Below are 24,766 nucleotides of genomic sequence, written 5' to 3'. Positions count from 1 at the left end.
TAATTAGTGAGAATTCCAGCAAATAGCTCGTCTGCAGATGGTATAGTGCAGTGTGTCCAGTCTTTAGTTACCCGAGGGCCAATCAAATATATAGGAGAATGAGGGCCAGAGACATTAAAGAAAGTGAATACATATAAATCACTAGTTTAATATATCACTTTATTTTACAGTTTAGAAATCAATGTGATGATTGGCACTGCTTTTTTGATACAAGTTTATCAATGTCCACTATAATTTCAGTAAGGCAAAGTCTCAGGCTCGATTCCAGTGAAGCACTTTCTATGTGATTTCTCGTTTTTGATTTAATTTGTTTGAGAGCTGAAAAGCACTTTCACACACATATGTACTGCCAAAGAACGATAACATTTACAAAAAGAATTTATGCAGTTATAGAAAACGTTCTTTAGAAATCAGTTTCCAGAAATGTTCAGTGACATCACACTTTTTAATCTGGTAGAATGGATCAGCATGAAGATCACAAATTTCCATTTAAAGGTCGCAAGGCACTTAATTCAATCTTCGTGGGGTTGTTTAAAAGTGAAATTTTTGTTTTTTTGGGAGTCAAAATCCTGGAACTCTTTCTTGATATCAGTAATTATTTCATGTAACATATTAAAATTTGTGTCATTTTCTTCTTTCGGCTGCTGGCAAAATGGGAAGTGTGCCATATTATTTGCCTTTAGTGCAATTTGCATTACATTAATTTTTTTGCGAAAGCCATCAATATGTCCATAAAGCTTGGGATATGTATTTTTTTCTGCCTTGCAGTTTTAAAGCATTTAGATGAGATATTAAATCTGTCAGAAAAGCAAGAGTATTTAAAAAGTGGATTTCTTCCAGTTTTACTTAATACTTATGGCCAATGTTTTCTTTTTTGAAGAAATCAAGAATTTCATCCTCAACCAAAAAAACTGTTGCAGACAATTTCCAGCACTTAGCCAGCGCACTTCAATGAAATGTCACCGAATTGTCCACAAATGCAATAAGTGCTCTCTGCTTCTGGGCTTTGCATCCCTTTGTTAAATTTACAGTATTTACAAGTTTTCATTGTCTCACTGAGCCGTATAATATTTATTATTTTATTATTATATTTAATATTTACTATTTTATTATTATATTTAATATTTATTATTTAAAGCAGTAAGAAGGGTCTTTTGTTTTTCAAATGTTTAACTATTATTTTTTTCCCAGTAAGAAGGGTAAGTAATGGCCAACAAATTGAATAAGAGGGCCGCATGCGGCTCGCGGGAGGCGGGTTGGACCACACTGGTGTAGTGGTTAGTGACGTTGAGTGCAGTAGCGATGAGCCTGAGCTCGAATCCCGGAGAAGGCATTCAAAATACTCTATGAATGAAGGTCTTCTCGAGTGATTCATATGGTAAGGGAGACCTCCGAGCAGCCTACCGGGGTGTCCTCAATCGAAATCGGGGCGAAGCTGCATGGTTAGCATAGAGGGTTTAGACCCGTGTAACCTATGCTGAGTTCTGGTTTCCCGCCCACTTATACCTGCATAAAGTCAAGATTATTATATCTTGTTTTTGAATTATATGAGTGTTATTGAAGAAACCTCACTGAAATTTTAAATTAATTTAAAACATAATATTAAGATAACGAAATTATTTAAATTCATAATTCAGTTCTATTCCATTAAAGTCTTAGAAGACAAGATTAATCTAAATTTATAGACGCGAAACTTCTAAAGAAAAAAAATTGTTTAAAACTTTTTACGATGAAAAAACTAAGAAATTGCATAAAAGCAATTAAAAATAAAATTTACTGAGAAAGCTTAAAAAGGTGTCTTAAAAGTAATTCGCACGCTTTTAGGATGAAAAAAGAATAATATTACTGACGTCATTAAACAAGAAATATAATTAATTACACATAACAAAAATCATTCTTTTTTTAACTACCAGGCAGGTAAATAACCCTCACCAGTTTTATTGCATTGAATTAAAAAAACAATAATTGCAAAGTATAAAAGAGAGAAGTGAAGAGACGACGTTTTTACTGCGGTTTAGAGTTAATTTAAAGATAAACTTTCCAAGAGATTTAAATGGAAATGTCACTATAAAACATCTTAAATCACTTCATATAAGAAGTCACTCGATTTCTTGTCTCGTGAGAATTTAAAAAGGAAGCACTTATAGTATTCTTACTGTTTCCTCAGCAAAGTAGGAAGATACAAGGTATGTATTCCTTCTGAAGCAGATTAGAGTATTAAACTAATTAAGAATTATTAAATCATTAATTATCACGTAATTTTTGACATTTTAGAGGGAAGAATTGGAAAAAAAAAAAAAAAAAAAAAAAAAAAAAAACAAGAAAACAAGAAAACTTATGCTGTGGTTGTTTCGCCAACTAAGACTCAAGAAATGAAAACAAGATTAAAAAAATTTACATAGTATTGCTGTAATTGAAATAACTATGTTTGAAAACGTAAATGTAAGGAAAAGATGGCAAGTTACAATCGCTTAAATTTCATGCAGCATGAATCTAATTCTGAAATTGCAAAGAATGTTTTCGAAAATTTAATTTTATTACACGAAATACTTTTTATTGGTGCAAAATACCTTTGTTTCAAATACCCGAACATTACCAACGAAATGCATTTGTTCGGGACTAGCTAATATCCGTCAATTACTTAGTCGTCTCATTCAAGTCCGTTAGCCTTTAACTTGAGTCGTATCCGAAGATCTCTTAGCCCTTTTCTCCTACCACCATTCTTCTCGCCAGTATTTTGAGCGTCCTCATGCCAGACAGACACTGGACATTTACATATTGTTCATGTATTTTCCTGGATTCGAAGCTGGAGTAGCATCGATACCCAGAATAACAGGAGCAACAACGATAAGGCAACCAGCAGCTACACCGATTAGGACAGATACAGAATGTTATTTGTGTTATTTTCTTGAAAAGCATGACTTAAGAAGATGAGGCATACCAAAAATCGTTGACGGATCGATATGTATCTTTCCTAACTTACCGACTGTCCTGTCGACGGATAAAATTTTCTTGGTTTAGCTGACTACAGCAAAGCACACTAGAACTCAAAATCGTAAAAACACGACAAGGAATAAAAACAATAAAATGGACAACAATAAAATGGAAGCACGACAAGGTCATTAATATTATTTCTAACAGTGGAATGTCTTCTTTGATGGGAATCTGAAAATTTTTTAACGGCTTTATCAATAATCACGGGAGAAAATACACTGTCAATCGCAACTGCTCTCAAATATTTAAGTTCATTGGTAAGCAAAGATTCAGAGAAAGGGAAGGGCATTGTTGGATTCAATTTCAAGAGTGAATTGGATGGCTGGATCAATTGAATTCATAATAGGTAGAATCTCGGATAAATCCTCTTTATAACCGTCAAAAAGTGCGAAAGTGTCGTCAACATACCGAATCCAAAGACGAAAAGATAGTTTATCAAATAATTTCATCTCAAAATAGTGCATATAAATGTCAGCAAGTACCGGACTGAGAGGATTACCCATAGCCAATCCTTCAACTTGACGAAAATATGCATTTTGTAAAACAAAGTGGGTTTGAATTAGAGAAACTTTAGTAAGCGAAACCAACTCATTAATTTCAGTATGTGTGAAGTGAAATTCTCGAAGCCTAGTATAAGCCTAGCATAAAGCCTAGCGCAATTAGCTCTTCCAAAAGTCCACAAAACCGGTATTCCTTTTCGACCAAATGTTTCCAACACAGGTACTGCTTCATATCCTTTGGCCAAATATTTAGTTTCCAGATTTTCTCCTCTACTTGCTAACAATATTCACACTGTAAAAAATTCTGTTGAAGTCATTGATAAACTTAAAACTATTTCTCCACTTTGTTCCATTATGGTTTCATTTGATGTCAAATCACTGTTTACTAATGTTCCGGTCGAAGGAGCACTAAATTGTCTTGAAACTAGGCTTCGGGAATTTCACTTTACACATACTGAAATTAATGAGTTGGTTTCGCTTACTAAAGTTTCTCTCAGTCAAACCCACTTTGTTTTCCAAAATGCATATTTTCGTCAAGTTGAAGGATTGCCTATGGGTAATCCTCTTAGTCCGGTACTTGCTGACATTTATATGCACTATTTTGAGATGAAATTATTTGATAAACTATCTTTTCGTCTTTGGATTCGGTATGTTGACGACACTTTCGCACTTTTTGACGGTTATAAAGAGGATTTATCCGAGATTCTATCTATTATGAATTCAATTGATCCAGCCATCCAATTCACTCTTGAAATTGAATCCAACAAGTCACTCCCCTTCCTTGATATTTTTATAATCCGCAATGAAACTGATTTTAGCACCACTGTGTACCGTAAACCCTTTGTAGTTTGTTTACCACCCTATGTTAAGTCATGCCACCCTGTTAAGAATAAAATGGCTTCTTTTTACTATTATGTATTCCGCGCGCTTAAAGTTTGTTCCTCTGAATCTTTGCTTACCAATGAACTTAAATATTTGAGAGCAGTTGCGATTGACAGTGTATTTTCTCCCGTGATTATTGATAAAGCCGTTAAAAAATTTTCAGATTCCCATCAAAGAAGACATTCCACTGTTAGAAATAATATTAATGACCTTGTCGTGCTTCCATTTTATCCTTCTGTTAGCTATAAAATTGCACGGATTCTCCATAAATTCAATTTTCAAGTCGGTTTCTCCCCTATTAATAAAATTCACAGTTCGATTCTAAAAGATTGCGTTTCTGTCTTGAATTCTTGGGGAATTTATAGTATATCGTGTCAGTGTGGTTTAAGATATATTGGCCAAACAAAATGAGCGTTGAAGTTTCGTATCAAGGAACATGAATCTTATGTCAGAAAAGGCGAAATTAACAAGTCTTCAATAGCGTATCATAGTTGGACATTTAACCATATTTTGACTTTGGGTCTGCAAAAATTATCCAAAAGGCTTCTTCCATAGGTGAAGGATTGTGATAGGTGAAGGTGATTCCATGGATTTTCTTGAGGCTTTTCACATTCACAAAGATTTAGCAGGTTTAGTTAATGATTTGAAGTCCAATCCAGTCCTTCCTAATGCCTTTAAAATTCTACTATCTTAATTCAGTTATTTTTGCCGATAGATGGTGTTATCTCCTCGCGTTTGGTACTACCAGAGGCTATAAAAATCCGTTCAGTGGTTGCTTTCTATTATTTGAAGTTCAGATTTTGAGCGTGAAGGTGCATTCGCCCCTCGCTCCCTATTTTAACTTCGCTAATTTTTCTTGTCCTTTATGCTTGATCAGATAGCCTGGCTCAGTAAAAGTAGGCGGCCAGTGCAACTCTGATTAAAAATCCAGTTATAACCACGTGCAGTGCTAATAAGGACCACATGTTTCTGAGACTCCTTCTCCTTTATTTTCTTCTTTCTAGGTATTTCTTTCTCCTGATGAGGAGGGACCTTTAGCTGACCTCGAAATCGATTGAGTGTTTCATTATACTTACGTTAAATACAAGGTTGTTTTTACGATTTTGATTGTCACATTAGCGTGTTTCTCTTCTAGTCCACACTAGAACTATCTGCCTAAGTAAAGGGATGTGTTCGTGGAGGACTTTAAGGAAAATGGCTCGTATATGCGTTACACATGGCGAAAACCACGAAAAACGCCCATGCAGCCAAACCGTTTGCCTAGAATCGAACCCAGATCGGAGCTACCGAAGTTCAGCGATTTTACAGTTCGGCCGCTAATGGGCTCGACGGATATAAGAAAAGGGTAAAATCCTAGTATACGGTGCAGCCTTGACGCGATTTTGAAAATTATCGCCAACACCAAAATGACCCGTTTAACTACTCATCGTATATGTCGCGTTTACTGCTCATCATAAAGCCGCCAAAAGTAGCCAAATTCCTTGTGCACCGGATACTAGGATTAAACCATATAGTGAAAGTATATAATATATAGTATATACATAGACGTTCTTTGTGTCATTTTTGGTGTTGGCGATAATTTTCAAAATCGCGCCAAGGCTGCACAGTATACTAGGATTTTACAAAGAAAAGAGAAGTAGTTTGATATAGTGGTACTGTTCTGTTATTAGGACCGGATTCAGGAATGTATGTATGGATAAAGGTGTGTGTATTCATGTATGTATGTATATATGTAAGTACGAATGTGTGTGTGTATATACCTATATATATATATCCACACACATACCTACACACGTCCATACACTCATACATTTCTGATCCGGTCCCGGTTTATCAGCCGAGAAGTTTTGGAAAATTTTCTGGAGTTAATTTACAAGGTCGGTCTACATATCCGCTAATCTAGCAAAAAGTTTCCGTTAGCCGGGTGCAAATGATTGGGGTAACAAATCCCAAGTATAGCTCCTTTTTTATTTCTCAAGTTTATGAAAAAAAAAATAAATGAATTGAGTTATTCCCTTTATGAAAATAAGTTATTTTATTTTCGAAATTGTTTACATTGCTAGTTCGTTTCTTATTTTGTTTCTCCACATTTCAGCTCAGTGTATAAATTTTGCGTTTTGGATAAATTTTTGAATTAAAGATGAACTGTCGGCTTATATACGGATCGACTTATATTTGGAAATATATATGGTGTATGTAACTTGGATACAAGCTAGCATTCCTTTGAAAGTCTTCCATGAAGGCATTCCTCCTCTTAGGCAGACTGCCCTAGTGTGCTTTGCTATAACCAAATAAACCAAACCATGCATTTTATAGTCTTACAATACATGCTCATGATTTAAAACTTTGTATGTTGAAAGCGTTAACTTCTAATTTTAACACAAATGTATCTGAAAAGTAACAGTGAAATTAATATAAAAACAAGTTCACTAAACTAACTATATTAAAGAACGAAAGTTTGTTGCTAAAATTAAAGTAACAATCTTCGAGTAATCTCCTAAGAAAGTCATGTGGTTCAGTGCTTCGGTTAAAGGCACTACACCACGAAGGCACGCTAAGAAAGCGAGAGAAATACCTTATAAGCTCTTACTTACTAATGCGTGAATTTTATTTTTGGTATTATGCTTAACAACATTATTTGTTAATATTTAATTGTTTTCATGCATATTGATAGATATTGTTGGATATGTTGCCAAAATGCATATTTCATGGAAAACATAAATTAATGAATTCTGGGCCAAAATTGTCATGGATGTGAATAGGTAAATATTTATTATGTTGCCGGGCTGTGTGAGGAAGATAGTAGGGTTCTGTAGTAGCCTAAATAAAAGCTTTACTGTCGAAATGCATTTTAACGAGCTAGGTCATTGTTACTTTCAGAAAATTTGTTGTGTTAATAAAATTTTATTAGGTAGAAGGCAGATGAAGTTAATGCTTTGTATTTTATATGTAAATAACATAATTTTTTTCTGTGTTTATGTTGATAATCCCTGTTTTGCGTAATTAAGTGTTACTGTGATTTGCATTCTTTAAGCTCAAATGACGGTAGGCCTAATTTGCACGAAAATTAACTCCCTTTTTTAGCACGAGTTTCGATCGAAGAGTAGAATACTATGCGGTGTTATTTCTACTGCTGAGATTTTAAACAATTGGTTCGTGGTGGTTACCTTAAGTTTTGCGCACTTTGAACTTTGGACATGATTAATATGTGATGTGTTATATTTATTTTATTTAGACACACGGCAGTGTGCCAGCCAAGTTTGGAATAGTCGCAAAAGAAATCAGCGACCCACCAGCCATGTGTATCTTACATGAACCATTTCGAGCTATTTTCGACCCTACATTACTTGAAAACTATTAGACCTACACACTTGCAATTTTGTAGGTCTATGAGAGCTCCCTTGAGCATCTGGAATCCCTAATTTCATTAATCTACCTGTTATTGTAACGTAATTATTAAAGTCTAAAAAGTGTCATTTTTATCACTCATTATCTGACTCACTCATCAAAAGGCTAGACCACTTCTAACTGACTTAGATACTTGAAATCTGGCATCAAGATAAGATAATTACACATTCATAAAGGGTAAAGGGTAAACCCTTTGAGGAGGCCTCCGTCCTAAGGACAAACCAAGCGGAGTAATACCAGCTCAGAGGAAAATTTGAGAGAACCTGGCCGACTGGACATTTGTAACTTAGACTGAGGTAACGATTGTCTCTTAAGTACCACAGACGTCTTGCATGGTGATGCTGCGTACAGTTCGCTGATGTAATGTTCCTTACAATAAAAATGCGCTGCCTAGAAGGTGAAGTTACATTACATAACACTGCACTTATATTGCATTTAAATTATGCAGATGATAAAACAGTACAGAATACGATACATTACATTACATGAGGATACAGTGCGGTATACAATACATTGATTTGTGTGCAGTTTACATTTCATTTAAAATATGCAGATGAGAAATAATACAGTAAATAATATAATAAATTACATTGCTTGAGTATACCGTACGGTATACGATACATTAATATCTGATGCACTGTCTGAGATTACTTAGAATCTATTATTTAGAAATGATATGAGTATTTACAAGAAAGGGCAATACCGAGGTACCGTACATTTACTACATGGGTATATACAGACAGAATATAATGTTCAAATTAGAAAACATAGTAGGGTACATTTGCAGATTAGAAGACGCACTAGAATAGAATTTAACACATATTTTATGCAGATTAAATGCAAAGTCGATGAAATTCTATTTTTATTTCAATGCAAATTTGTAGCATCTTGATGAGTTTGCATTTATAAAGAAAAAAATCTAAAACTTCAAACAATTACATTATTATCCAAGTTAAACAGTACTCATAACGAGCATTTACCAAGGTCACCAATAGATGGCGTTGAACCGATAGCCGGTTTTCGCGCACTGCGTTCAAACGCACTGAGCTGATGAAAATGGTTTCTTCGAATTTTTAAAGGCATTTTTGACTAACATCAACTCACTACGTCAAATCTGAACAATAAATAATGTTCAAGAATTTTACAGCGCGTATTTAATGCAAACCTAATTTCCATGTTTATAGTAGAGCTACAAGCGCGACACACTTTTGCGCCTGGCGCGAAATTTTAATCTCTTTCTTGGTACTGGGACTTTTTTTCCGTTAGTGTATTTTAGGGGAAAATTGATTCAGATAAAGAATTAATTCTCTAGTTTTAAAGGAAAAAAATAACTAATATTTTTTAGTAATTTCGAGGATTTTTGTACAATAATCCTCGAAAGCAGGGCTTTCCCGAGAAATTTTTCAAAAGCGGAAACGGCACAAAATTAAGAAGCGATTATCATGAATTTATATGGAAAATATGGCCTCTACTACATATTTACGTAGAATGACCTATCAAGTAAAGATAAACATTCTCAATGTTTCAAGTAAAAGAAATAAAGGCATAATAAGTGCATAGAATCCCGTAAACAAAAATAACTTGGGTGCGCTGGGTATCATATTCTAAAATCGAAAAAGAAGCAATCTGTAAAGGAGTAGAAGTGTAGATGGAGCGGTTAACCGTCGAAGACTCGATATTGGACATACATGGCCTACGATATAGAACAAAAAGAACAAAGGTAATCTATTAAAAATATCTGATCAGTATTTATGTCAAAGACATCTATAATTTCGATGTCTTTCTAAACCAGTGTCAAAATTTGTAGGGCTCTGGATAGAATAAAAATCTCGAACATGGCCATTATAATATGATATCATAATTAGTTGTACTTTCCTTAAATTTGCACAAGCTAAACACCAGTCTATACTTTTGCTTTTCATATGATTCCCCAACAGCGAAAATGGTCTTTGAACTTCTTCCGCTGTCTGAGAATAGGTCCCAAATTACATTTTTGATTATATAAGGTATTTTCTCCCTCCTTTCCACATGCCTTCGTGATGTAACGTTGGCACGCTCGGTGAGTATTCGAGAGGTCCAGGTTCAAGTCCCGGCGAGGACACTGCACCGTTTTCGCATTCCCTGCTTTGAAATAACCAAATAAAGCTTCAGTGGCGCCGGAATTACAAGGTGATTGATTATAATTCTTCACCACCAGGATTTGGATCCCCTAATCCTCAGTCGCACCAAGGTGGAGTGTGCAAGGTATTTTCGCCTTCCTTTCCACGTGTCTTCGTGCTGTAAAGGTAGCACATTCGGCTGTATTCGAGAGGTCCAGGTTCGAGTCCCGGTGAGGACATTGCACATTTTTAATGTCTTCTGTTTAAAAAAAAAACAACCTAATGACTCTACAATTAAAACGAAATTTGTTAAAGTGGAGGATTTCTATATTTATAAACTGATAAAAATGCAATGCCAGATGATAGAACTGTAGCGTTTGTTATTCTTAGGCTTGATTACCTGTTAGTAAAAGTGATAAATAACATTCTAATAATTTGATTTTTAAAAGAATATCTCATTTGAAAAGCTTGAATAATAACCTTGAGGACTGACAGCGAAAGACCTTAACATTTCCTCGAGTGAAGTGAGATTTGAGGAATAGATTCGAGTAGCCAGTTTCGATTTTTAGGGCGTAGAATTTCAACTGTTACGTGCGGTAGAAGTAGCATAAATGTTTACCCATCATGGATAAAAATAAGGAAATTTTATTCAACCAAAAGGGAGAAAGGAAGATATGTATTTCCTTTTAACGTAATAAGTAGGAAGCTATATATTCAATGTTCTGAGCCAAGTCCAAAATCTGCATATTTTTACCACGTGAGTACTTCGATATCCATACGTGCCCTTAAATCTTTCGAGAGAAATATCTTCCTTTGCTTGTCTAAGTTCTTTTGTCTGTAAGCCACGTCATACCACATAAATGTTATCCTGACTCTCTGAAACACGAATACTTTTCTCACATAGAATTTCTGCTTTCTGCTTAAATAAACTCAAAACTGGTGCATTCCACATCTGTCCAAAAGTACTTTAACGTATCCTGAATACTTTTCTATTATAATTTTATTGAATAATTTGTTTTATAATTAACAATCGTCTTAGACAATATAGTGGTCAGAGGAGGCTCAGTGCTAGTCCTAACTCTACGAGTTGGATTCTCGAGTTAGGTTTACGTATTTGTACTATACGTATTTTTAACCACACATTTAGATGTAATATCAGTCTACCTTTGCTATGAATCATAAGTTTTCTTAGAGATGAGATAGCTAAAAACTGAGGATTCATGTATTCTACCAAGCTTGAAAAGCAAGCACTCGTCCACCCTTCAACAAAGTTTCTATTCCAATATTTCTTACGTTTCGCAAAATTATACCGAGAACTCATATTTTGCCGTAACAACCAAGTTCCGTTCCATGTGATTTGTAACCGTAAACAGTGCTAACAGCCTGTGCATATATTGCTTCAAGTAATTAAAATATAACATGCTATATTACCAACCATACTTGTGATCAACAAAAGATAATCAAATGTGGTAATTAAAGGATCATTCGAAGTGAAAAACTCTTTCAATTTCTTAAATTGGGAACAGAAATACGCTGATGTAAAATTTAAAAAACTGGACTGAAAAGCAACCTTAAATTGACGAAGATTTTTGAATAAAACTATCGATTTCGAGAGCGATCAGATTTAGATCTCTCTTCTTCGGAAACAAATAGTTTTTGTCATTGAAATTAGATCTGCGTCTGATCGATACAGCTTTACTCAAAATCAAAGTCAGCCTAAAGTTGGTTTTTTAGTTTAATTTTGAACTTTTTCAATTTTTCAACTTAAAAAATTTTAAGGCCTCTGCTCAAGCTTTATCTTTTCTTTTGTTCTAATTTAAAATATGCAATTCTGAGACAACTCAGCCAGGTATATATGTTTGCTGTATTTTTCTGAAAATTACATAAATTCCAAATTTTTAAAGAAATTTTAATTTAAGAAGTATTTAGAAATTCCCTTGGACTCAGTTAGCGCATATTTTACGAATTCAAGTCATGTTATAGCTCCATTAGGTATATTTCGGAGCAGAAAACAAGAAACATCAACAATGCACTCACGGGTATTCGAACTCTGGACCTTCTGATTAGGATTACACCACGAAGACACGCAGTATGGAAAGAGATAATTCTTTAAGCTCTCCCCCACTTAAAGACTGACTGGGTAAGAGGAGATCTAGTTACCAATCCAGATGGTGATGAATTATCGATCCTAACGTTTTTACTTCGGACGCCACTTACAGATTTACATTAGAGCACGGAACATGAAAACTCAGCGACGACCCGGCAGGGATTCGAAATCCGCACTCACCGATTGTTATTCCAGCGCATTTCCAATTACGTGACGAACACCTGCGGGAAGAAAGGAGAAAATTCCTTACAGTCTCCCTCACTTAAAGGGCAGATGGGAGCAGGGCTGCAATTACCAAACCCGAGTTATGAGGAATTATATCCAACACATTTTAGTCGGCTCATCTATACAGCGATTTGTATTTATCGAAGCAAGTATAGTCAGCAGTGCCGTCTCCGAGATGCATATTTCCCAAGTGCACATCAGCGTAGCCACTGAGGGAGGGGTTTTGAAAATAGACCAATGAGCTTCTATTGCTCTTGTGTCGCTAAATCTGCGTGCATGTGAGCGTATGTTGTTTACGCTTTAATTTGCATTTGTTTCGCAGTTATTAATGTATGGCGCAATAGTAGAAAATCTCGTAGTGCTTTCGTTTTATGAGTTTAATTAATCGCTGACATTTCACTTTCGCGACTTTTATCACGCATAAATATTTGGATTGATGTTCACGGCATATTATCTCCCTTTACATCGAGAACACGACTCAAGCTACAATTAGCCTCGAATATTATGTAATAAGGGGACTGAAAAGTAATGTCGCTTTCTTACATTAAATTCACACGAATAAATAATTTTTAACACGTTTTTATTTTTAATGAATAATGTAATCACCCTCGTTATCAACAACCTTTTGCCATCTAGTGTGCAGATTTTCAATCTCCAGACCGATATAAATCAATTGGTTTTGGAGTAAAATATCTCAAGAAGGCATTTTGGACATCATTCAAATTTTCAAAGGTTTTGGCACTAAGAAAATGTTGTAGGGATCGGAATAAATGGAAATCCGAGTGTACGATATCGGGCGAGTATGGTGGGAAATGCAACACCTCCCATCCCAATTCATTCATTTTTTCCAGTGTCCGTCTTGCACAGTGTGGTCTTGCATTGTCGTGTTGCAGAATACTGCCTTTTCTATTGACAATCGCCGAATATTTTTCGATTAAAGATTGGTTCATTCGATCCAATTGTTCACAATACAGATCTGCATTAACAGTTTGTCCAGGTTTCAGCAATTCAAAATGAACAATTCCGCGAATACTCCACCAAACACACAGAAGCGCCTTTTTGGGATGTAAACCCTTTGTAACCTCTATTAAAATTGCCTTTTGAGTTTTGGATTATCACATAGGACCCATTTTTCGTCTCCAGTAATCAAATGATCAAAACACGGTTCTGTATGGTGCCGTTGAGGCAATACGTTGCATATGGTGGATCGGTTGGCTTTCTTCGGACAGATTATGGGGGACTCAAGACCTGCTTTGTTATTTTTCCGTTCTGCTTTAAATGTTTTTGGATGGTCGACCAAGGTTGGTTAAGAGTGTTTGGCATGGAATTGCTTCCACTTCTGCCCTTAGCAAGTTGTTGTCGACATGCGCAGAAACGACATTACTTTCCTGTCCCCCTATTATATTTACTAATACCTGTGGATTAAGAGAATTCAAGTGTATAGTTTTTTTTTAAATTGAGCTGAGAAGGACTTGAAGTGTTACAATGAATCTAGTGTTTTCTTATTTCAGTGCTTGCATTCTTTTGATTTTGAAAATGTGTGATCCAGAATACATATTGTGTATAACCTGATTATATCCATTGTTAACATTGAAAGTTATATGTGAATAAATGTATTCGTTGTGAATAAGATAAATTCATTTTGTTTGATGCGTATTTCTTGTATAGATAGTACATTTAAGAGTGAGCAGTTATTAAATGTGAAATTTCACGCACTAAATGCATACGAATGCAAAATTAGTACAGTTCACTTTGAATAAAATTCTGCATTGCTATTATTATAGAACATCTTTTTTATGTAGACTACAATAAAAAGTGCTGTTTACATATATAATTGATGTAAATATTTTTGTCATAGTTTTATGTAAAGATAGCATTTGGTTTGGGCTCAGATTTTTATCACATATTTCCTTCTTCATCATACTTACCATTTATTAAGTAATATTTCACATGGATATTTTTGCGGAGTGTCGAACATATGTTTGTATGTATTTTAAAATTCTTTCACCCAGGTAGTGGAATCTTCAAATTGCTTATATTTGATCTAAATTCGCAATGAAAATTTCCAGAAGAAATCGACGATGCTTTAATTATTTTATACAGAAAATTATGTGGAAAAATATTTTCAACCATCTTGCTTAAATCTTTTAAAGCATGCGAAAGTCATGTGACATGACAGAAATATTACTGGATGCCCATTGGTCCATCCTAGAAGCCACTCCCTCGGTGGCTACACAGATGTGCACTTGCGAAACATGCCTCCGGGATTCGAATACCTGAACTGCTAATTGCTAGCTGCATGAACTTTCCATCAGACCACAAAGAAACGAGGTTAGGAAGGAGCAAATTCCCTACAACGCTATTATAAGGTAATTTGAATAATTATGAATTCGTCAATATAAAAATAGTTGAAGAAAATAACCGTACGATTCCAGGAGTGAGTGAGTGCACCACTACGATAGCTTCCGACCACGGACATGAACCAAACCTTCACAGCAGGAAAATCTCTTTGTCATAGTTTAGTTACAATGTTGAATATTATATCCTAATAGCAGTTTCTATGTTTCACGAAGTCCTTCTTATCTAAAATTAGTTCATATGAATAATCGTATTGAGTAAATGAAACAATCGCTCAGATTTAAACGTCTTGCTGAATGAAAACAAGCCTCACTATTCTATGATAAACTTACCAGCATTTCGGAAATTATTTAGCTTGATAACTGCTGACACCAAGCATTATTCTGATTATTTGCTTTAAACTCTGATCATTTCAAACATAAAATTATCATTCACGGTGGTTTTTTTGCTTATGCAGTGTCTTGAGATTTTCTATATTCTACCAAGAACTCCTCTGTTTTTGATTATGCTATACGTTCACATTGTCCAGGCAGAGTCCGCTGGTTTCTTTAAGATTCAGGTTCTTGTATTAACACAATAAAAGTAAAAATGGTCGCCTTCCTCTCCGCATTCTCAGAAGGAAGTATCCCTAAATCTGAATATGTTGAGGTATATTGGGAATGACCCATGACCTGTGAAGAATTGTGTTAGCCCGGTGAGTTTTGATTTCCAGGTTAACTTTTGGCAATAAGAGAAATGTCCTCCATCCTACTTCTGCTCCTGACCACCTACTTTGCGAATTTTGTAGCAAGATTATCAAAGTTGTTCGTTTAATGTGAGAACGAAAAAGTTTAGTTGGTCGTTCTAGTAATTCCGTGAAATTACCTGCCTGCTTGGTCAGAAGGTCAGCGGCTCTATTGCCTTGAATCTCTGTAGAGCGGGAACCCATTAGAGTGGGTCGTTGTGAGATAGAGCTGTGCCAAGAAGCTGTTTTTGAATTCGGTATAACAAAGGATAGAAGCTAAAAGCCCTGATAACTAGAAGCTCTGCTTGGTATACCGAGTTGCTGAATTCCACTCAAATATAATATACCACTTTCCAGCCTACAGAAGTCGCTGAGCGTGTAGTACTCTGTTTCGGAGCCTTCTGAAAAAATGGTTATTATTGTTGCTTTGAAATGGTTCCTCGTTTATGTTGACACAGTCGGAGAGATTAAAAGCAGCTGTATTAACGTTATTGCAAATGTTTTGCTCCTCTTAAACCAAGTGGTGATAACAATGACTTCAGAATGTTGACTTTTGACTCAGCCTGGTCACTCTTAAGACAGCTGCCTCCTTTTCAACTATCAGATCTAGGGAAGGACTTTCTGCCAATTGTTGTAGGGGTGGTGTTGACGTGGTGCGGTAGGTTCTGCATATTTGAAGTAGCTACCGTCTCTGAAATGAAAGCAGGGATCTTCTTATGTCAGAGGTACGTTCATCATCCCAGATTGCCGCTCCGTATGTGATTACTCTTTCTCTAATGGTTCTATGCCAAATTTTTAGTAGTTTAAATATTTAATAGCCATTTAGGTGAATTCATGCGTCTCATGTTGTTGCTTAGGATGATAATTCGAGTCGTATGATTCCTGATATTTGGCATCCAGGAAAGTCTTCTGTCGAGTATTAGCCCAAGATATTTCAAATGGGAGAAACATTTTAGAGGTATCCCATCGAATTGTTAGCTTGTTGCTTAACTTAAGTTGCGTTTAAACTGTCTGCTGCGTCCTATGAGTAAGGCTTTAGATTTTTGTCGAAGATCTCATTTGAAGGTTGCTCTTTCCTACCACAACTAAAATAAAATCGTCTGCGTAGGCTATTCGAGCATATTCTACGCTCTCGAAGTGATGAAATTCCAAGAATTGAAACATTAAAAGAAGTCAAGTAGACATTGATTGATATATTAAAAATAGAATCTGATGCTGTCAGTTCAAAGAAAATATAGGCAATTACAACTTACAGCTGATGTCAGGACAATAGATTTAGTTAGTTTATTACGGCAAGGTAACTCATTAGACGGAAGCTTGACATATGAGAGAAAAGTACAGGAGTAGTATCGCTCCTATGTTCATATTTTTCGGGCGCGAAAGAAGATGGATGCTGACAAACTGACGCCTTGAGAGATTGCGTCATATTTCTGAATGTCAGCAACTACTGACACACGTAAGAGGTAAATTTAGTTTTCTGTGCCAAGATTTCGAAATGCTTCATCTTCATAAACAGTTATGAAAACTACAAAACGGAAATACACTAAAATATGGCAAGTTTTTAAGACTATTATAATTCGTTCACATTTAACTCTATAAATGCATAAATAAATCATAAATAAATCGTACTATTATTTCTAACTATAATTATATTTTATTATTTGAATTCTTTTTAGTGTTATGAATACTATTTATTAAAAATGTAACGTGAGTATAATCTTGAATATTTAAATTTTATCTGCAATAATTTATTATTTTATTTAATTGAATATTATACCAGTGCTCTATTGTATACTAATATAATATGGGCAATGGCTGTATTATAAATAATACATTATAATACTATATATGTTGAGTCTTTTATCCACTTTTTTCATGTGTGAATTATTTTATTTTGTCCAGTAATACTTCATAATGTTCTGTAAATAACAGTAAATTTAGGTATTTTTCTGTATAACATAGTTATACTAAGAAAGGTGCTACTGTTGTTCAGTTTGTGCAATATTACGTAGATTTTAATTTAACATTTTAATTTAGCTTTAAAAGCAAAGCTTTTAAAAATGGTTCAGATTAAGAGTATGAAGAATTTTGTTTTATTTCAACTATAATGCTAATTGTATCTCCTAAAAAGACATAATGATACGTTCTTAAATTATGCAATAACTCTTTGGTAATACTCATGAATTATTATGTCAAAAATATAATGAAATTTTGCAACTGTAGTTTTCATATCATAGCTAAGTTTTACCTATTCGTTAATAATATATTGTACAATATCTGAGATTATTTTAATATAAACTACAATACCACATAGTTTTTCATGCAAGATGTTGTTTATATTTCAAATATACGGCTATAATATTTACTTTTTTATTATTTTTAAAACTTTCTCCAACAGATCACATTAGAAAAAAAAAATCCATTTAAATCCCTGAATTTTGGTGAACTTTGAAATGTTGCTTTGCATATTGACATCTTCTATCTTTCATATAAGATAGGAACTTTAACATTTCTTTCAGGAACTTGACATTTCTTTTGTATGAATGTATGAAGTAAAAAGGAAGTATTATAATCGCGAAAAGTTTCAGGCAGCATATTTCAACGAAAATATCCCATTTTGACCTCTTTTAAATGCAATTTAACGATGTATTTCCGTAATATATGTACGTAAGGACAGAATAAAACACTCTTTTCCTCCAAAAAAATTATAAAACTGCTTTAAAATGAATTCTGAAGAGAATTTTTCGTGGCGTCTCTACGAACGTATGTACGTATCTCGCATAACTCAAAAACGAGTAGCCTCAGAACGTTGAAATTTTGTATATAGGACTGCTATAACATGTAGATGTGCACCTCGTATTTTGGTTGCAATCGGCCGCACCAAACGTATATAAATGTATTTATATATATATCCACTCTGTTACCCGGCTCAGTGATCTCAGTTTCTTTACTCTTATATGTTTGTATATTGTACATTTTTTGCTTTAAAAAGGACTGAATTATGTTGTTCTTATCTTCCGGTTAAGGTTTTTATGCCTTTAGTAAATCTGTATGCAATATGTTTAGAATTATCAACAATTTTAAAATTGTTTAAATGCCGCTAAGCCTAATAATGTTTTTGATGGCGGCCATTGCTCTTGTTTACATTTGAAACAGCAGGATAGCGGATTTGTTGCCAATCTAGAGAAACTTAGCTTCGCAACAACAAAGATAACGCCTTCATTTATTATTTAAATCATGCTTAATCCTTTCTGAAAATGTTTCGAGGAAATAAGCGTTTAAGATTTACTTCGTAATTTTTAATATAGATATTTTGAGTTTTTATGTATTTTTGCCTTGCCGCGAAGTGAAAACTGAATTAATTGAATGAGAAATACTCAATCGTCTGTGAAAACTGTTTCTTTTTTGTTTTGTTTGCTTAATTTCTTTTATACATCGTTTTAGCTTTATTATAGTATTTGAATAGAACATGTGGCAACGATTAGATAATTCTTTAAATGATATAAATTTTCTGCATTCTGAGTTATAATATGAACGAAATATAATACTGTTAAGTGAACCTAGCGCCAGAGTGTCGCTATGGTAAACAAAGTGAATTTTAAAGAATGCATTTATTCTATTGTGGTTTATGCGCTGTCGGCGAAGTAGATTTAATTTAATCTAATAAGTTTAAATGAAATGCAAGAAAAAATGCGTATAATTTAATATTCTGTACAAGAAAGTCATGTGATGTACAACATCAGATTTTTTAATTTACGCATCCAGGTTAAATTTTTATAATAATCCTCATCATTTTTGCATTAAGTAACCTTAAAATTATTTCTATTGTTACAATCGCATTGTAATATTTTAAAAGTACTCTGATAATGCAACACTTCTCGCAATAATCATATGTAACTCAGTCTTTTGCATTTGTTACTTAGTTTGTAAATGTTTCTTGGTACTATAGTTTTGAATTTTATTAATAATAGAAATAGTTTGTCATCATCAATTATTCTCTTCTATGCGAAGACATTTCAGTTATAGACTTAATGACAAGCAGGCTGTTCTATCGGAGCAATGTAAGCTAAATATGTAAGACAAAAAATATGGGAGAAAACTTAATAACTTTAATTTCCAATAGTCCTTTTAATTCCTCATTTAATTCAGCTACGTCCCCTTTCTAAAAATTCACCTTTCTCTTATTCTTAAAAGTAGAAATTGTTTATAATATTGTTCATAATAATTTTCTTGACGGTGTCTTTTAAAATTATTCCGTTTCATGCTTGCTTATGTAATTTTCCTGCTATACAATAGCTTCTATCTAATCAAAGATCAAAATTTAAATAAAGAAACAATTCTATAAATAATGTTTCGCAAAACTGCGCGCTTAAATTTGTTGTCTTTCTCTCGCTTTGTTAATACGTACTGCTCATCTCTCTGCTTCATCCATTGCCTAAAGTTGTGACAAGTTATATAAAATTGTGGGGTGCATATAGCACTATAATGATGATGTGTGAATTTGATTATGCTTATCAAGACTTGCTTAACTACGGAATAAAATTATGTGTTGAATTTACGGTCCACGTCTGTCTTCAAGAGTTATCCATCTAACAACGATGTAAAGCTTCTCCAGTTTATCACAACCCAAAGAGCCATTGCTAGTTCATTACTGCCTTTCTTTATTTTACGCATACACACACACATAATCCATACTGCATGCACGCGAAAAGCGTCTTCAACTTAGGAAGTTTAGACATTCGGGTATACGAGTAACTCAGAAAGTTTTGTTTAGAATATGCCTTTGCAAGCTTTTGCATAGAGACCATGGACAAGACATGTGAATTCATACCTTAGTGCTTGGGAAAATTTTATACATCTACGAAATTTTTCTCATGTTATAACATAAATGCATCCAAAACCATATATATTTTAAAGCAATGCAATTGTAGTTGAATTATGGTTATGGTATGGCATTATGTTTGTTGTCTTGTCCATAATGCATGGAACAATGGTTACCAGAGCCTACTCTAAAGAGAGGTTGAACTTCTATTTTACACCCTCAATTTTGAAGGAGTGCACCCTGGGGGGGATCCCGGGGTTTCCACCCCTCTCCCCTTCTACCAATCCACACGACAGGACTTACGGGTCGCCACCTTGCCGTATCGACACTATACATATACAAAAATTCATGTCTTCTACGGGATTCGGACCCGGGCCCTTCGGTACCGTAAGTAGGCTCCCCTAACCACTATACCATCTGGGCGACACTTTACGTATTAGTTAATGTATAACTATTGACTATTGATTATTTGGATATTTCTTCGAGTCGAATTACAGTAATTAGATGACGCTTTGCAATTTTGTTATTTGATTATTTTCTTCTGTACCTCTTTACTGCAGAGTTAAAATAATTTGGTTACTTCGTAAGGAATTTTTCTTCTGCCTTCTTTTGTTGCTTTGTAGTTAATTTAAAGCATGTTCTGCTAGCGGGAGATAACGAATTGAACTCAGAGTGCTACGTCTTTGCTTGTTGAACTACCATTTTTGCACTACGGTATTATTCCGATAAATGCGTAATCGCTCTATATCGTTCCTAATTTTTCGCTAGTTGGGGCTGAAATAGGTTTTACTGAAATTATGTCAGAAATTCGAAGCATTCGGAACGGCATATAAGTAATTAAACTTAACGTATCACGAATGTCTTTAGCATGATGTATGCCATGCGTGATGATTAAAAAGGGCTACAAAATGCTTCGAATTAGTAGGGAAATATTGATTTATTATGTTGATTCTATTCTCAAAACATTTCTCATAGTTATTAGTAGTCAAGGAAATATAAAAAGAGTATACAAACAAAAGTAGCATTTTTGCGTGGCTTATTGCTTTTAGAATATTCAGCAATTAATCGTTCTGCTAAACTTAATGTACCATTCCGAAACAAAAGTTGGGATATTTTACCAAAGTGTTCATTACTATTTTTTGTAAACAATGAATTTGCATTTCTCAATTCAGTTGAGAAATAACAGAAAATAGTTTCGGAGGGCAAATAGCGTGGTAAATTAGAACGAACTAAATATTCAAACACGCAAAACAAGGGTTAGAGAAATATACGTTTTTAAAATTTTGGTATAGTGTGAAAAGGAAAAATATTACCTCTGTATTTATTCACAAAATATCTAATAAAACGAGTAAATAATTAATAATTAAATTTTATGCATCACAGTTTAGATTTCTCTTAAATGCATTTTCTTTCATTTCATATGGCTTTCAAATTTCGACCATTCTTTTAGAATCATTGGTAATACACACTGAAAAAGATTTTCATGGTATAGTAGTTCCGATATTCAGAATTTACTAAATATACATTTTCTAATAAAAAGGGTATATCTTGTTAATAATACGCAAAACATGGAAAAGATAATAGTTCGAAATATAAAACGGGTAACTAAACAGAGAGGAACGCAGCAAATTGACATTCAAACGAAAGCAAATATATGAACTCTCCAAAAATGCATTATAATAGACAAAATTATGTAAATACAAAGATTTCTTAGTTTTATCTTGGATGAAGTAGATCAAGGATGCATAATCCTTGGCGAGTGAGCCCCCTGTGGCTCACTCGCTAAGTCTACGTCTGGACCTTTCTCACTTTTGTGAAATCAAGTGCCAAGAGTAGAAAAGTCGGATTTCAGTTAGGTTGCACAATCAAAGGCGCAACCAATACGCGATTTTACACTAGAAGTTACACAGCAACATTGCTGTCAGTATTTCATACGTCTTTATTGACGTCATGGTGGTTTGCCTGAAACTATACTGAATGCTGCGTTTTCATTTGAAATACTTACATGTATATTTGCAGAGCAACATCTAGTTATTTTACAGTGCTACCCTCTATCGTTTGCTATTGCTCTTAAATGTACGAAACTTATCACTATGTCTTGTAAAATACGACAAACTTAAAGAAACTTAAAGCTTCAACTTAAAGCTTAAAAGCTTAAGAACCATTCGTGCCTACAGTTTAGCCAGCATTTATAGCTTAAATAAAAAATAAGGAATTTTATAAATAAATTCAAACTTGTGCAACGGCTACATAGAAGGAGGAAGCGCGCAAATTAGCTAGGACCTAACATCGACGTGACAAGCCTAATGGCGAGAATAACGTAACGCCGCAGAGTACAGTTCTAACGAGAATCAAATCAGGAAAGTAGCCTTCAGCAGGAGAAAAGCGCTTTAATTCTACCCTCTGAAACTACCCTTTAAATACTATCTACTTCATTTGAATACATGCGAGCTAAAAATTTACATTCTGGAAAGAAAATGGAAAACAAGAGTGAAAGAAAAGCACATTAGCATAGAATAACTAGTTAATAAACTAAACGAAACCTTATAAGGTATAAAATGTTTCCTTCTAAATGTTAATCTATTCATATTTTAATCTATGTATCTTCTCTGTGTACCCTAATCATGTCATCATATGAGTCAAAAGAAAAGAGAAAAACGTATCTACAGCTATACAGTTGATGATGCATGGGAAGAAAGATATTTTTTCATTAATTTCAAAAACAAATGTATTTATTTGATTTATGGTTTAAGCTTCTATTGGAAAACAAGCAACATAGAATGAGATTTTATAACAGCTCATAAAAAATATGATACTAAATATCCTTCCAGCAGCAATAAAAAAGACTGGGAAATGAAGCAAATGAAAAGCACATTCGTTGCTTAACGATCAGTATTTACCAATTCCGGAAATAAAATAAAGATTGCTACGATTACCTCATTCAAGATTGCACATATATTTACAATTAACAGAACTCCTTTTAGGATGGCAATAATAAAGAAGCAATACTTGCTGAATCGGAGATTTTATTTCAAGAAGCTAAAAATAAGAATGAAATTATGTCAGCTATCCAAAATGGCATATTATGCAGAAATTCTGTCATTTGTAGAATAAAAGCTACGTCTGAAAATGTCAGAGAACAAGTAAAAAATGATTTACAAAAATGCGTTTTCTTAAGTTTACAGGCTGATGAACTAACAGATGGCGATATATGCAATGTAGCTCAAGTGAAACTTTATTTATAACAATGGTCTTTAACCAGTTTTTACAGTACTGTAAAGTGACGCGGTTTTTTACAGTACTGTAAAGTGTGCGGTACCGCACAGTGACAGAAGGTGTACTGTCAATTTTACTATTAAAGGTAAAATTGCATAAATAAATAAAAATATTAAAATCAGCAATGCACCCGGCTTGGACGTATACATAAGCTATTAGAAACCATGTAACCGAAACCAATCTTCCGCTTCGAAAACTTGTGCCTTTAACAACGGGTGTCTAATGTATCATGGTTGGTTTTGCTATTGGTTTCATCACAATATGTAGGAATGATGCTGATTTTCCAAATGTTTCTAACTCCTCTGTATCTGTACAGCAAGCATTCTGTACAAAAGTTTTAAGTTATGAACACATGATAAAAAGTTATTCTAAAAATTGTAAATTCTATTTGTGCCAGATCACTTCAGAGTAGAGTGTTCAAAGTACTCTCGCATTCATTCAAATTTTCCGGCATTAAATACTACCTTTGTATAGAATATCCTTATGAACTTCCTGTTGAATATTGGTGGAAAGAGAATAATTTTATATTGCGAATCAAGACAAGAGTGCTTTGGTGAGTTTAAGTTTTTCTACAGCGGTAAAGCACCATTCTAGAGTACTGTAAAAAACTGGTACAACGAATTCAATCGTGATCGATGTTCGCTTCAAGATGAATTCTGTGAAGGTCGTCCAAAATCGGTTGTTGTGCCAGAAAATATCGATGCTATGCGTGAACTGATAAAGCAGGATCGTCAGTTGACCGTGAGGTTGAGGCATCTTTTGGCATTACTATGCCAAACCTCAATATGATATTACATAAAAATTTGGCCGTAAAATAGATTTGTTCTCGGTGGATCCCGCATAATCTGACAAACGCTGAAAAGAAGGCACGTGTCGATTGATGCAAGGAAATGTTGGAGAAATACGTTCAGAGTGCATCAAAGACTGTGTATAAATCTACACAGGTGGCGGATCATGGATCTGGTTTATGCGCCCGAAATAAAACAGCAGTGGACTGTATGGGTCTTCCAAGATGAGCCAAATCCAATAAAAAGTGTTCGCGGAAGAAACATATCGAAGCAAATGGTTGCCTGTTTCTTCGGCATTACTCGTCACGTGGAGAAAGTGGAGTTAGAGCGACACAGACGGTCAATTTCGAATGGTACACGACCATCTGTTTGTAAAAAAACATCGGAGAAATTCGAAAAAAGCAGAAGAGACGAATCATTCTTCATATGACAATGGGAGCTCTCATACAAAGGAATTTTTGACGGCCAAAACATCGAACTGATGGATGATCCGCCGTACAGTCCTGATTTGGCACCCAATGACTTTTATTCTCGCATATCAAAAATAAATTACGTTGTCAGCGATTTCTGAAACCTGAAGAAG

General features: G+C 34.3%; 1 protein-coding gene across 1 annotated transcript in view; it reads right to left on the bottom strand.

The window, feature by feature from the left end:
* Positions 1–24,766, bottom strand: part of LOC118182764 (glycine receptor subunit alpha-2-like) — a 249,424-nt gene that overhangs the window by 10,935 nt on the left and 213,723 nt on the right. The window lies entirely within an intron of this gene.

This window comes from Stegodyphus dumicola, chromosome 10, assembly GCF_044657685.1.
Source record: "Stegodyphus dumicola isolate Sdum_Otavi_A_Nest chromosome 10, ASM4465768v1".
Taxonomy (NCBI): Eukaryota; Metazoa; Arthropoda; class Arachnida; order Araneae; family Eresidae; genus Stegodyphus; species Stegodyphus dumicola.
Note: the sequence above shows the minus strand (reverse complement) of the source record. Positions and strands in the feature narration are given on the sequence as shown.